The sequence below is a fragment of the Rattus norvegicus genome, chromosome 19 (assembly GCF_021556685.1).
Source record: "Rattus norvegicus strain SHRSP/BbbUtx chromosome 19, alternate assembly SHRSP_T2T, whole genome shotgun sequence".
Classification (NCBI taxonomy): Eukaryota; Metazoa; Chordata; class Mammalia; order Rodentia; family Muridae; genus Rattus; species Rattus norvegicus.
In genome coordinates this window covers 9,579,887-9,594,414 of record NC_141552.1, presented here as the reverse complement: position 1 = coordinate 9,594,414, position 14,528 = coordinate 9,579,887, and positions in this window count along the sequence as shown.

The window sequence follows — 14,528 nt, the reverse complement described above, 5'->3', positions numbered from 1 at the left end:
GCTTTCTCCTCCCCTTCCCGCTTAGCCACCTTGTGGCTGGAGCTTACCCAGAAGTCTATCTCTACAACCCTAAAGACAGCATCTTTTCCAAACCCAGAGATAGAAGGGACCGGTTTCACTTAGGCCATGGTGCTGGTTTCTTGGAGCCACCCAGGCAAGCAGAGCCAGGTCATTGATCTACTACATACGAGGGGAACTGGGGAAGAGTCATGAACTCCAGGACCTTGGGCCGGTGTACGTGGAAGTTGGGAGGAGTCCATGGTTTTAATCACCAGCGAAGCTTCTTTGATTACCTTCATATTTCAAGAGCTCCTGCCTCTAGGTGTTATCTGTGTGAACCACAGGGACCACTTACGAAGCTTCAGAAATACATAAAAATAATCCGCAAACTTTAGACTATTTGGCTTCTTGTTTTGTTTCTGTTTTCAGATACTCTAGCTCAGGATGGCTTGTAGCTCACTCTATAATTCACACTCATTTCAAGTCTAGGGCAATCCTCCTGCCTCCACCTCCCAAGCCCTGGGATTACAGGCATGAACTACCAAATCTGATTTTATCCACAGGCAAGGTAATGGCTGTATAAAGTGGGGTTTCAGCACCACATGTATGAAGTGACGTGACCCCGCCAAGGTATGGTTGAGGGGACTTTTTTTTTTAATTGTAGATATAACGAAGAATACAGCTAGATGTACCTGGAAGGGTCTAGAGCAGGAAGAGGAAAAGGTAGATTAAACATGGCTGGCATGGACCAGGCTATAAGGGGGGAGGTGGGGAAGACCAAGAGATGGGGAGTGGGGCACACAAGAGAGAAAAAAGACCAAGAGAGAGTCAAGAAAGCACATGACCAAAATGGCAGGATTATATAGGAATGAGAAGGTGGGGGAAGGGAAGTCCATGAGCTGAAGAAGTTTAGGGTAGGGGCAGTGAGAAGAGCTAAAAGAGCCAGGATGCCAGCATGCACTTTGGTATGTTAATGAGCACTACAGTTAGTAGTTTGTCCCAGGTTTCTTTTGGACCTGACAGTGGTTGAATCCAGGGTCTTACCAGCCTAGCTTACTCCCTCTTCTCCCTCTCCCTCCTCCCTCTCCCTCATCCCTCTCTCTCTTCTCTCCTTCCTCCCTCTTCCTCTCCCTCTTCTTCCTCCCTCTCCTCCTTTTCTCTCTCTCTGTATTTGAGACAGAGTCTCACCATGTAGTCCAGGCTGACTTCTAACTCAAGATCCTCCTGCCTCAGCCTCTTCAGTGCTATGATTACAGGCAAATACCACCTTGCCCACTGAACTCTGTCTTTTTGCCGGCTATAGGGCCAACCTTGAGAAAGAATTAGAGAGACTCCATTACCTCAAACAGCACTCCCCTTCCTTGCCATCCAGTATTAACTTCACACCCGTGCCAGGCTGGCAGACACAGAGTGAGGGGCTGGTAGCCCACGCTGGCCTCTCACTCGTAGTCGTCTGTCTTCCAGCAGTGATGGAGTCTGCACCATGAGCCCTGCACGCAGTGCCTGCACACCTGAGGTTTGCAAAGCCTTGGGTCGTGCCTGCAGCGTCTCAGGTCAGTCTTCAAATGGGCTGTCTGCTCTCCTCTACGGTTCTGCTGGTGATCCGAGTGGCTCCTGGAGCCTGGTTTTACACTTCCTACTTACTCATGTGCTTTGTTGTTCTGAGCATCAGATTAGAGCATTGTGCACGGAGCCAAATTCTCTGCTATGGAGCTTCATTGCTACCTGAGCTCTCTGAAACATGGTCTTCCTGTGTCACTGAAGCTGGCCTTGAACTAATGACCCTCTTGTTTCTGCCTTCCAAGTGCAGGCCTGTGCTACCGTGCTTGGCTGGCTTGCGGATTTATCTATCTATCTATCTATCTATCTATCTATCTATCTATCTATCTATCTATCTATCTATCTATCTATCACCTAGGGCTAGAGAGCCAAATGGCCGCACCCTTCAGAGTGCTTGCTGCTCTTGTAGATGACCAGTGTTTGGGTTGCTACATCCTTACTTGCGGCTCACAACCATTGGAAACTCCAGTTCCAGGGAGCTTCCAGTGCCCTCCTCTGCCTTCCACAGGTTCATGTACATGTACACTGCGTAAACACACACACACACACACTTAACATAAAATAATCTTATGTTAGGATCTTGGGGCCTATCGGAACTCCTTTTATATCCAGGGATGTCCTCGAACCCCTGACCCTCTTGTCTCTTGGCCAGCTGGGATCAGAGTCCACACCACCAACCCATTTATCACTTTGTTTTTTAACAACAATGAGTCAGGCACTTCTCGGTTCCCTCTGCCTCTCCCATTCAGAACCTGCATCTGATCTGTGCTGCTCCTTGAGGAATGGCGGAGGACGAGGAGTGGCCCCGGATGTCCTGTAGGTCAGAATGGAACAGGGGTCGCTCTTGGTCTTCACCGAGGGCTGTCAGTTTTAATTATCATTGAGCTCTGTAGAAGGTAACTGGTGGAGGATGGGGTTCTTTTGTAGACACCTGGAAACAAACCAGAACCACAGCAAGAAGGAGCGGGTACTCGGGGTACCCTGACATCTTGAATACACAGTGAATGGAGGACATTGTGTGTCAACAACTCTTTCTTATGTTTTGTTGTTGTTGTTTTTGGTTTTTTTTTTTTTTTAGTTTTTGCTTTTTACTTTTTCCCTCAAGTCAGGGTCTCACTTCACAGAGCCTTGTCTGGCCTTGAACTTGCCGTCCTCTGACCTCCTAGAGGGATTATAATGTGCTCCAGCACCTGACAGCTGGAAGTTTGTGTTCAACAGGGAAGGCAGACACCAGTCTGCATGCTTAGGTCTCATCGCTAGTGGGGACAGACAGATGAACATCTGTCTGGCCAGGAAGCAAACAGGGACACAAAAGGTGATGAAGATGTATCAAAAGGACACAGACACCAACTCAAAGGGGCATCTGCTGGCCATATTTGGGGCGGTTCAAGTGCCAGCTCATTTAACAGTAGCAAAGAATTACAATTTACACAATAAACAAGAATCTGCCAGTTGGGCTGGAGAGATGGCTCAGTGGTTAAGAGCCCTTGCTGCTCGTCTAGGGGACCTGGATTGAATGCCTGACAGCACCCAAATGACAGTTAAAAACCTTCCATAAGTCCAGGTCCAGAGGATCTGACACTCTCCTCCAGCCTCTGGGAGCATTAAGCATGCACACACGCAGCCCAAACAACCATAGATATAAATTAAAAATAAATAAAAATTTAAAAAAGAACTTGTCAGTCATCCTGATATAAACTAAGTAGAATTTAGATGAAGAAATACAAAGGGGTCGATAGGATTAGAAAATCCACCATTTGGCAGTTGTTACAGTAACAAGAATTTGGGCAAGAACCATAAGGAGCACTAACACTGGTGGGTGGCGGATGGTGAGAAACAAGGTATTTAAATAGATTCACAGCATCTTCCCACAACATACTTCTTAACCACAAAGGGACAAACAGCAGCTGTGGCAGAGAAACCTGGCAGACGCCATCTTAACCAAGGGGCTGGCCCATGTTCAAATTCTCACATAGGTAGCACTTCTTGCCCTCGGGTTGACATTCCAGTACCCTGATATTGCTGTCCAATGTGAAAACCTGAACCACAAGAACACACCAGAGAAGCCCAAACCAAGGAACACTATTCACGAACAACTGGTGTTTACTCTCTAAGAGTATCAGCCGGGCAGTGGTGGCACACACCTTAAACCCCAGCACTCCAGAGATAAAGGCAAGTGGATCTCTGTGAGTTCAAGGCCAGCTTGGTCTACATAGCCAGTTCCAGGCCAGCCAAGGTTACATAAAGAAAACCTGTCTTGAAAGCCAAAAAGAAAAAGGAAAAAAGAAAAGGAAGCATATTAAGGCTGGGCTGGCGCCAGGGCTGGGAGAGACAGACACAGGTGGATCTTTGTGTCTTTGTGCTTGAAGACAGCCGGTTATACACAGTGAGTTCTAGAACTGTGTATGGAGACTTGAGACTGGCACACACATACGCACTGAGAGACCAGACCAACTCCAGCTTGGGTCCAGACTCCATCCTAGAGAACCTGACCTAAGGTTGAACTGAGTTAACCAACAAGCCTGCTCCCAGCACTAGTTTCCAGGCCACTCCCCAACAAGCACCAATCAGGAGGGAAGCAGAAGTTAAGTTTATGGTTTGGCTCCCAGCACCAGCCAATTATTTTCAAGGGCAACAAAATTTTATAATAACCGCCCCCTCCCCAGTCAGATGTGTGCCAGGCTAGAAACCCCTTTGCTTGCTTGAAACTGGGCTTCGGACTTCATCCTCCTGTCCAGTGGAGGTGTTGTCCGAGCTGGAGCTTGAATAAAGACCCTAGTGTGATTGCATCAGAATTGGCTCCTCGGTGGTCTTTTGGGGTTCTTGAAATGGACACACACACACACACACACACACACACACACATACACACACGAGAAAAAAGAATGTCAAGGTTGGGGCTGGAGAGATGGCTCTGAGGTTAAAAATACTGGCTGTGTTGGACCCAAAGGACCACCATCAAAGATTCTCTTGTCCCCAAAGACCACTGGAGCTGAGATTCGATGCAATCAACAAGAGGTTTATTGGTTTAAGTGCATCAGGGTTCCTCAGCCTTCAAGAGGGAGAAGAAGGTGAAGAATCCCCTCCTACAGATACATGCTACTTTTAAGCACAAGAACCACAAAAGCCACAGCAATGGGGATGGGTACATCGAAGCACACAAGGATTGGATGGAACCATGGTCACATTGTCCTTGGTGCCTGGAGCAATGCTGTGGTTTTGGGTGGTGGGAAGTCCCTAACGGTCCTGCTGGACATGAGACTACCAGGAGGACAGGTTGTAACTAGGTCATAAAGGGGTGGGGGAGGCATAACTGGTGGAATTTCCCAGCAGGGGAACTTTTCTTAAGGGAGGGACATAGCTTGTGAAATTTTCCTTTGGTTCCACAGCTGCTTTTGCAGAGTACCTGGGGTTTGGTCCCTGGCACCCACATGGCAGCCCACAGACATCTATAACTGCATTTCCAGGTGGTCTACTGCCCTCTTCTGGCCTTCAGGCATGCACACAGAACACATACATGCAGACCAAACACACACAGGCATAAAATAAACAAGCCTTCCGTACAACAAATGTCAAGGTCACAGACAACAAAGATTAGGGCACCGCTGGAGAACAAAGAACCATGAAAACATCAGTGGTTCATTCATTTTTCTTACTCTGTAGGGCACTAGCAGAGCAGCAGACAAAACCTATCCAAGAAACATAAATTAGACAGCAAACCAACCATAGCAGCCTTATTCTCCTGGTCACTGTGAATTATTAAATTTTATTATTATTTATCTATTTAGGAGGTGCAGGGAATCAAACCCAGATCCTCTGGAAGAGCAGCAAGTATTCCTAACCACTGAGCTGTCTCTCCAGACCCCAGCTATATTTTATCAAGAAGAAACTATTGATTCTCATTTATAGTTTACTAAAATACCCTTGTTTCTAGGACAGACACTCTGAAGTATTTGAAGAAGACAAAGAGGTGTCACAAATTATTCTTAAGTGTTTCAAAAAAGTTAAACATATAGAGAGTGATAAAAGCCAATGTGCATGGTTAATATTCAGGAGTTTTGGGGAATCTAGGTAAAAGGTATATGTCAATTCTTTTATTAGTGTAGCGACTGAAAATGCTGTTATATCAAAGGTTTAAGAGGACAGCCCTAAAAAGGAGGCCTATAACTACAAAAAAGAAAGAAACGAAGGAAGGAAGAAGAAAGAAAGGAAAAAGACCTGTAATTCTGAGATTGCAATGTGGTCACCAAGGTGACACACCTGAGGGTGGTGTCTGGAATAACACAGGCACATTAATAATGTATATGATTTTGTCAGATAAAATACGGTAATCATTGGCTTGTTTCAATCTTTGTGTGCGTGTATATGAATGCACACATAGGTGTGTGTGTGTGTGTGTGTGTGTGTGTGTGTGTGTGTGCAATGCTTATGTGCATGCAGGAACATGCATGTCATAGTGTACCTGAGGAGGTCAGAGGACAGACAACCTTAGGTGTCGGTCTTTGCTATCTCTCAGGTGAGGCATACTCAAGGCTATCTGGCCTGCTGGCTTCTAACAAATTCTCCTCTCTTCACCTCCCATCTTGTCAGGGGCACTGGAGACACAGCCATTGCAGAGACCGTACCCAGCTTTTGGGTTGTGGGGATTCAAACTCAGATCTTCATGCACACACAGCAAGCACCTTACCACTTACTAGTCCTAATTGGTTTTTTGTTTGTTTGTTTTGTTTTTGGGACAGGGTTTCTCTGTGCAGTCCTGGCTGTCCCAGAACTCACGATATAGAACAAGAGATCCTCCTGTCTCTGCCTCCTGAGAGCTGGGATGCTTACAAAAGGCAGACTCTAGCCTCCGGCCGAAGTCTTTTACATTCAGAACCCAGTGTGTGGGAAGCCTTTAGTGCTCTGAGCGTTGCTGCTGCTGAGAACCACGCACACTGGTTGATTACCTGCTTGAGCCTCGCCTCATCCAGAGAATGGACCCCAGCAATATGTTGAGTGAGTTAAGACGTCAGTGTTGTGAGTAGTGTCTGCGCTCAGTAAAATGCTCACGTGTCAGCTATGCTTGCCCACTGTGCATGAGGCACACAGGTACCATCATGTCTAAGATGCTACCCTCCACTCCTGGGACGGCTCTCTAGGCAGGAAGGCAGGGCAGGTATTTAATTATAGTGGGCAACTCAGGTCCGTAAGCGAGCTGGAGCAGCCTTGGCCTGTATGAACTTGGGAAGGCATTCTAACACTGCTCCTTGGCTTGGGGCGAGTTTAAAGGGGCCTCTGGAAGGCTTCGGTCTACAGCCCACTAGCACCAAGGAATAGTATCCCATTTCTTCAGTCAAATGCTGGTTGCATAAATCTCTCCCACTTTCAAGGTTGTGTCAAGCTGTACAGGTATGGCTTGTGCACATTTCCTTGTTCAGAAATTAGTGAAAAAGGAACACTCCAAGAAAGAGACTTTTATTGATCCCCACGGCCTCCATCTCCGTCCAGTGAGTGTCCCCGGAAAAATGGATGAAGGAGGAATCTGGATCTGGGTTCGTGACCGAACGCCATGGGAAGAAATGAATATGAAGGGCTGTGCTCTGTCTGGTGCTGAGCCCTGTGCTGAGCTCTCAAGGGAATTGGGTCATAAGGTTTGCAGTCCACACAAGACGTGTGCAGCCCTAGGGGACAGTAGTGTGATCAAAGTCAATGAAGCATGCAGCCAGTGAACGGCGGGTGCAGGATCACTCTGATGCCAGAGCCTAGAGTTGATACAGATAGAATAGGTGACACAGGTCTTTAATTCCCTCTGCTCTGGCGCCGTCAATGCAATGCCTTGGCGAGATCCCCACTGGCCCTTAACCACATGCTTCTGAGGCTGACTTTTATGATGGGAGCTACACTTTCGGTGAACATGTGCACAGGCTCATGCTTCCTGGGAACGTTCTGTCTCTTGGCTGAAACAAAGCGACTTGTAGATATCGAAGATGTCTGGCCATTTCCAGTGTCTCCCAGTGCTTCTGAATGGGTTCAAAGGCTTTGGCGATCAGGCCTAGGTCAGTCCACGTGACTCTGAAAAGAGGGGAGTAAGGTTCACCACAGACCCAGGGGTAAGCATCACAACAGTTCGCAACGAAGGACTGGAAGGGAAAAGGTTGAATACTAAGAAAGACTTGTTTGCTCTTCTAAAGGGCTGGAGCACAAACTGGCCTTCCTTTGCCTATGACGTGTTCTCTCTTCTCTGAGTCTTTCACAACCCTTGCTTTCTGGGTTACCATTCTTCTCTTAGCCTTTGGCTAGGGTCAAAGACTGTGGTCAAACTTCGGTTAAAAGCCTTTCTCACCTAGGCTCACATCTCAGCTCAGACCTCAATAGCTCTCAGAAACCATCCCGATGCCTTGAAATCAGGGGCACCCTGCATTTCCCCCCTTGCCACACTGAATTGCAGCTGCTTACACAGACTAGAAGCCCCTAGTGAGCACGGACATTATTAGCCTTGCTACTTAATGCTGAGGCCCAAGGCTTCTAGGCCATGCACACAGTAGGTATTCACTGAGCATCTGTCAGAGGATGAAGACAAGTGCTGTGGAAGTCGCTGGATGAGATACGCTTCACACAGCTCATCTTGTTTACAAAAGTCCCGAACACTCCCTTCTCTGAGATTGAGCATACTCCATAGGTAAGGAAGAGACCAGGAAGTTCCAGTTCAGAGTCAAAGCTTAACACTTGGGTAGATCAGACGCCTGCAGAAATGCAGGCAGGGACCAGCACCTGCTCAGAAATACCAGGGGCCAGGTCAATGGAAGGAGTCCCGGAGAAGCAGAGGCAGTGGGGAGACAGAATGGCCTCTGAACATGGCGTCACTGCTCGAGGCAGCTGTCTGGATTGACAAGGGTGTGTTTTTCTTGCTTCCCGGGGTACAAGTGGCTAAGACTCCCCCAATCTCACACTTGCTGGTATCGGAAACTAGATAAGCCTTGTTTGTGGGGCTTCTCTTGCTCATTGTTCTACAACAGCTTGTGTTGAATAGTTTCTCTCCTCAAACCCATGCTTCTGATATGACCCTTAGTTAGGACTAAGGTTTTTGCAGGTGTAATTAGAGCAGAGTCTGGGGATGAAATCATTATAGATTTAGAGTTGGCTCTTAATGTAATAATGTTCCGTAATTTTAGCTTTGATTAAAAATAAAATGAGGTGCTGGCGAGACGTCTCAGTGGGTGAAGGCTCTGGCCACCGAGATCCACTTAACTTCAATTCTCAGGACCCACTTGGTGGGAGGAGAAAACCATCTCCTGTAAGTTTGCCTCTGACCTCCACGTGTGTACTGGGGTACGTGCATTCATGCACACACTTAATCAATTAATTAAAGCAAAAGCCAAAAAAAAAAAAAAGTCAAGGAAAAATAAACCTAGTGACTTAGGAAAATAGCAGAGGACACAAAGTTACAGGGAAAGAGGCCATATAGAGAGGAGACGAGGGATGTGCAGTGATGCAGCCAAAAGGCTAAGACACCAAAGAGAGGAAGGAGCCAAGAAAATTGGGAAGAACTCTGCTCTAGAACCTCCAGAGGGAGAAGGGCTGACACCTTAGCTTCGAAACTGCGAGGCAAGCGATCTCTGTTGTTTAAAGGATCACTCGTTACCGGGGTTCTAGGAAACTAGCATGGACAGCAATTCCAGCACCGCCATCGGATGCTCATGGCATCCTCAGTTACTACAAACAACATTAGTTCAGATATTTCCAGAAGTTTCCTGGGAGGGGGTTACCTCCCCCACTGAGGACCACTGTGATAACAGGGCAGATAGATCAGAGGACCAGAAAGGACTCAGATGAACTTAGATTTAAATTCCAGCCCTGCCCAGAATGGCTACGTGATGCCGGGCAAGTTGCTAACTTCTCTGATCCACAGTGTCCCCGTGAGGGGAATGGGACACACAGAGGAGCCTGTATCTCACAGAACCATCAGTGCTGACGCAACAAGACGATGCCCAGAACGCGCTTTGCAAGGCATCGAACCATCAATCAGCTAGTACTCAACAAACAGTAACTGAAGCAAGGATGGGCCCAAGTGCGTTTCTTAAGCAACAGAAATATTACCTAATGGGTAGCGAGTACACAGAGAGCTAACAATGGTGATTTCCACTATTATTATTCAAATCCAGCCGGCTGACTCACTCAGCCATGCAATAGAGCGGCCTCCACACCCAACACCACAGCACCGGCTCCTCTGGGGCGGAGGTGACGCTGGAGGGCCTGCCCATCGTTTCGTGTTTCCTGCGCACTTTTCCCTCCCCCGTCCTATGGATCATAATAGCCTTGCAAGATGCATGCACAGAGTAGTCACCGAAGAGTGCTGTCCCCATTTTATAAAGGTGGAAACCACTGGGAGGTTTACCCCACGTCGACGCCAGCAACCAAACCACGGCTGGAACCCTGGAGCATGAAAACAATCTGCCTCTGGGCCTGGGGAGATGGCTCGGTGGATAAAGTGCTTGCTGCGCGAGCATGAGGACCTGAGTTCAGATCCCATGCGTCCACAGAAAAGAGCTAGGACATGCGGGGGGTGGGATCGAGGTGCTGGTAACCTTGATGCTGGGGCTGATGTGGCGACAGAAGAAAGGATTACTGGGGCTTACTTGCCAGACAGCCTGGCCAAAAATCAGCAAGCTCTGGCTGCAGTGAGAGTGGAATCACATGCTGTAATCCCAGCACAGAGGGGACAGAAGGATCATGAGTTCAAGGTCAGGCTGGGCTCTATAGGGAATTCAAGGCCAATCTGGGCTACTTGAGACCCTACCTCCAACAAACAAACCAAAGCAAAAATTTAAAAAAAACGATGATCAGAGGTCGATTTGAAGGACAAGAGGGGTGGAGCAGCAGTCTACGTGCTGTTGCAGTGACCAGCTGTGTATGCAAGCTATCCTGCACTCCAGCTGCTTCTTTCAACATTAAGAAACTTGCTTGGGGGGTTGGGGATTTAGCTCAGTGGTAGAGCGCTTGCCTAGCAAGCGCAAGGCCCTGGGTTCGGTCCCCAGCTCCGAAAAAAAAAAAAAGAAACTTGCTTGGTAGTTTGTCCAAGACTGAGGAGACAGCAGGAAGGAGGAGGCAGGCTTGAAAGGAAACTGAATCTGAGAAGGGGCAAGAGTTGAGCCATGTGGACACCTGAGGGGAGACTGAGGGCATTGCCGTGGTAAGGGTTCTGAGGCAGGAGCCTGCCTGGCCTGTTTGAGGGGACTGCCAGGGAACCAGTGTGACTGGAATGAATTACAGGTCAGGAGGTCTAGGTAAGAACTGAGTCAGGAGAAGAGCTAGCAGGGGCAACTGGGACTTAGAAGGGACTCTGGATTTCACCTTGAGCAGACAGGAAGTTATCTGAATTCTGCACCGAGAGGCGTGATCCAATTTATGTCCAACCCGTGCCTTGGCTGAGTGTGAATACACTGCATGGCGTGAGGGAAGAAAGAAAGCCTTTCCTCCCTCTCCCCCTTCCTCCCTCTCTCCCTCCCCCCTCTCCCCCTTCCTCCTTCTCCCCCTTCCTCTCTCTCCCCCTTCCTCCCTCTCCCCCTTCCTCCCTCTCCCCCTTCCTCCCTCTCCCCCTTCCTCCCTCTCCTTCTTCCTCCCTCTCCCCCTTCCTCCCTCTCCCCCTTCCTCCCTCTCCCCCTTCCTCCCTCTCTCCCTTCCACTCTCTCTCCCTCCCTCCTTCCCTCTCTCCACCCCTCCCTCCCTCCTCTCCCTCCCTCCCCCTTAGCCTTTCCTTTCCTCCCTTCTCATCTGCCTCCTCCCCGGTTTCCTGTCCCTTCCCTCTTCTCCTCTCTTTCAGTTTTACTGACATCTGACAAAGTGCACAGTGACAAAGTGACATGTAACAGCAGTCACTTAGGTAACACATGGTGGTGGTTTAGACCTTGATAGCTGGAGCGGTCAGAAGTTGCACTCTGCACTTAACGTTGAAGGAAGAGCCCGTGAAATCTGGCGAGAGATCAGAGGCGGAGTTGAGGCTGGACGCTCAAGGGCTGGCGTAGGATGGCTCCCCCAGTTGCTGAACTGAGCTCATGCATCTACTAAGATGAGGAAGAAGGTGCAAGAGTGGGTTTGCAGAGAGAGCTGAAAAGACCAGGACTTCAGTGGGAAGATGAAATTCAACATGCCTGCCACGCAGCCAGGAGCAGAGGTTCAACATGCAAGGCTGGAGTGGAAAAGACGATGTTTACCTTATAGTTGTATTGATTTATAATCGATAGACAGCAAGCTTACATACTATAAAAAGTATATGGTGACGAACTTGGTAAGCTTTAGTCTATTGATACCCATCGTCCTGGATATATGTAGTCTTAGGTAGTCCTGGTCCTCAGGTAGTCTTTCCCACGGTCCTGTTTCACTGGATCTTCCTGCCCCAGGCAGCTACTGCTCTGTTTCTGTCATGATAGACACTGTGTAGTTTTCAGAATTTCATACACAGGCATCTGCACAGCCATCTTATGTTTCCTGGCTTTTCTCACTCACATCCTTATTCTGAGGTTTATGCGTTTCCTCAACTGAAGTAGCACTCACTTTCCGACATCACTCACGGGCAGGAACTCAGGCACAGCAATGGCTTCCGACTTCTATCTGTGGGTGAACATTTGGGTTGCTTCCTCTTTGAGACTATTGAAAATAGAGTTGCCTGGGGCTGGAGAGACAGCTCAGCGGTTAAGAACCCAAACTGTTCCTTCAGAGGACCTCAGTTTGGTTCCTAGCACCCATGCCGAATGTCTCACAACCACCTATAACTCCATCTCCAACGGGATCTGATGTCTTTGGTGCCTGAGCGCTTGCATAAACGCGATCACACCTGTGCTCGAATATTCACGCACCAAATAAAATTTTAAAAATTTTAAAGTTAGGTCAACATTCTTGTCTTCGGCCTTGATATCTTTAGGTAGGCTTAAATGCCTTCTCTTGGGTGAGTGTCTCAGAGTACATGACGGGATCACGTGGTAAAGTATTCTAGATCTTCAAGAAACTGCTGAATGATTTCCAGAGGGATTGTGCTATTCTGTGTTTGGGTTAGCATAAGTTCTATGTACTTAGATAGGAGTTTATTGGTAAGTTATAGCTTCCCCCGTCACTTCCATAGGAAGGAAATGTTGAGTATCTGCTGCTCCATGGTCTATACACAGCTAAGAGCTACACGTGGCAGCTCTGTTAAAAGCAGACTAAACCAGGGCTCGAGAGATGGCTCAGTGGCTAAGAGCATTGACTGCTCTTCAGAGGTCCTGAGTTCAATTCCCAGCAACCACATGGTGGCTCACAACCATCTGTAATGGGATCTGATGCCCTCTTCTGGTGTGCCTGAAGACAGTTATGATACTCATATACTCAAATAAATATAATAAATCTTAAAAAAAACCAACAACCCCAGACTAAATCTATGATGTGGTCCCATAGGTAGTAATGAGTCGGAATGACACCATTGCAGCCATTGTGACACAGTGCAGTGAATTACTGGTGTGTTTGCGATGCTCCTGGTGTATTTAATAGTGAGGGCAAACTATTATGTTTGTTTAAGTAAAAAGTAGACTTTTAAATGTTATATATCCTTTCTGTTTACATACTATGCTGTACTATACCAGCAGCAGCTTCCTGGGCAGTGTGTTTACCAAATCACTGGGTGGGCGTGTCATTCTCTCTGGTGTTTGATTTAATCTCGGGTAAGTCTTGCTTATCGTGGCCGTGAGTGAGGTAGGCTGAGCTATGAATATTTATACCCTTTAGTCCTTTAGGAATGCAGAAGGCCGCCTAAGTTTGCTCACGTACACTCCTTGGTGTTTGTCCAATGGTGCAATAGTTTGACAACCCATTTTCCAGAGTGTTTCCTTGTTAAGCAACACAACATTGTCCATTTGTTTGTTTGTTTGTTTGTTTGTTTTTGAGACCAGGTCTCAGGAAGCCCAGGCTAACCAATAACTTCCTATGTGCCTGAGGATGACCTTGAACTCCTGACTCTCCCATTCCTTCACCTGTTGAAACCCCTCCCACCCACCCCCACCCCCACCCCCACCCCCAACCCACCCCCACCCCCACCCCCGTGAAGAGGTGAGAATGAAAAGCAGGTGCAGACTGACTTTGCCCACCTGGGGACTCTAATTTCAGGTGATTCATTGTCCCCATATTTAAAGCAGAGTACAGCTTGGGAAAGGTTTCCAGGCAACATTGGTTCACCCAGTCCACTTCCAGGTGCACAATAAACCCTAAGGTATTCCTTCATAGAAACTCCTGTATAAAGCACATGTGACCACGAGGGTGGGTTCTACAACTAAAAGCCCTAGGATTGGGCTGGGGAGATGGCTCAGTGGTTAAGAGCACTGCTGTTCTTCCAGAGGACCCGGGTTCAATTCCCAGCACCATATGGCAGCTCGCAACCGTCTGTAACACATCTTCCAAGGGATTCAACACTCTCACGCAGTCAATCATAGAGACCAACCACCATTGCATATGAAATAAAAATAAAGAAAATGAAGAGAAGGCCTAGAATGCAGTGTAGTCTCTGACCTCTAGTCTTGGGGAGGAAGAATCTGGGATAAATCATTCTGGGGCGTTGGGTGAGGTCCACCTCTATAGCCAAAGGTGGGGGAGGTCTGCCTCCACAGACAGCAAAAAGGTCACCAGGTCATTAACGAAATCTACTCTCAGCTTTCTGAATGGAATGTAGGCGTTTGATTGTTGTCTCCTCCACTGAGGATGCTCCCCTGCCTGATGAACATTCCTGGGTTCTCTTAGTGCTTCCCTGCGACTACAGGGACCTCAGTGCCCCCAACACTTACCAGTGCTGGGATGCCATGGGTACCAGCACACTCAGATTGGTTGTGTGCGTGTGTCCATGTGTTTTTTAAATGGCATTAGGAGTTGATGTTGATCACAATCGAAATCTAGGGGTAAATAAATACACAGTATCTTTTCTCTCCCATTCCCAGGCCCCCTTCCACAGGGAAAAAAAAAATTCCAAATGT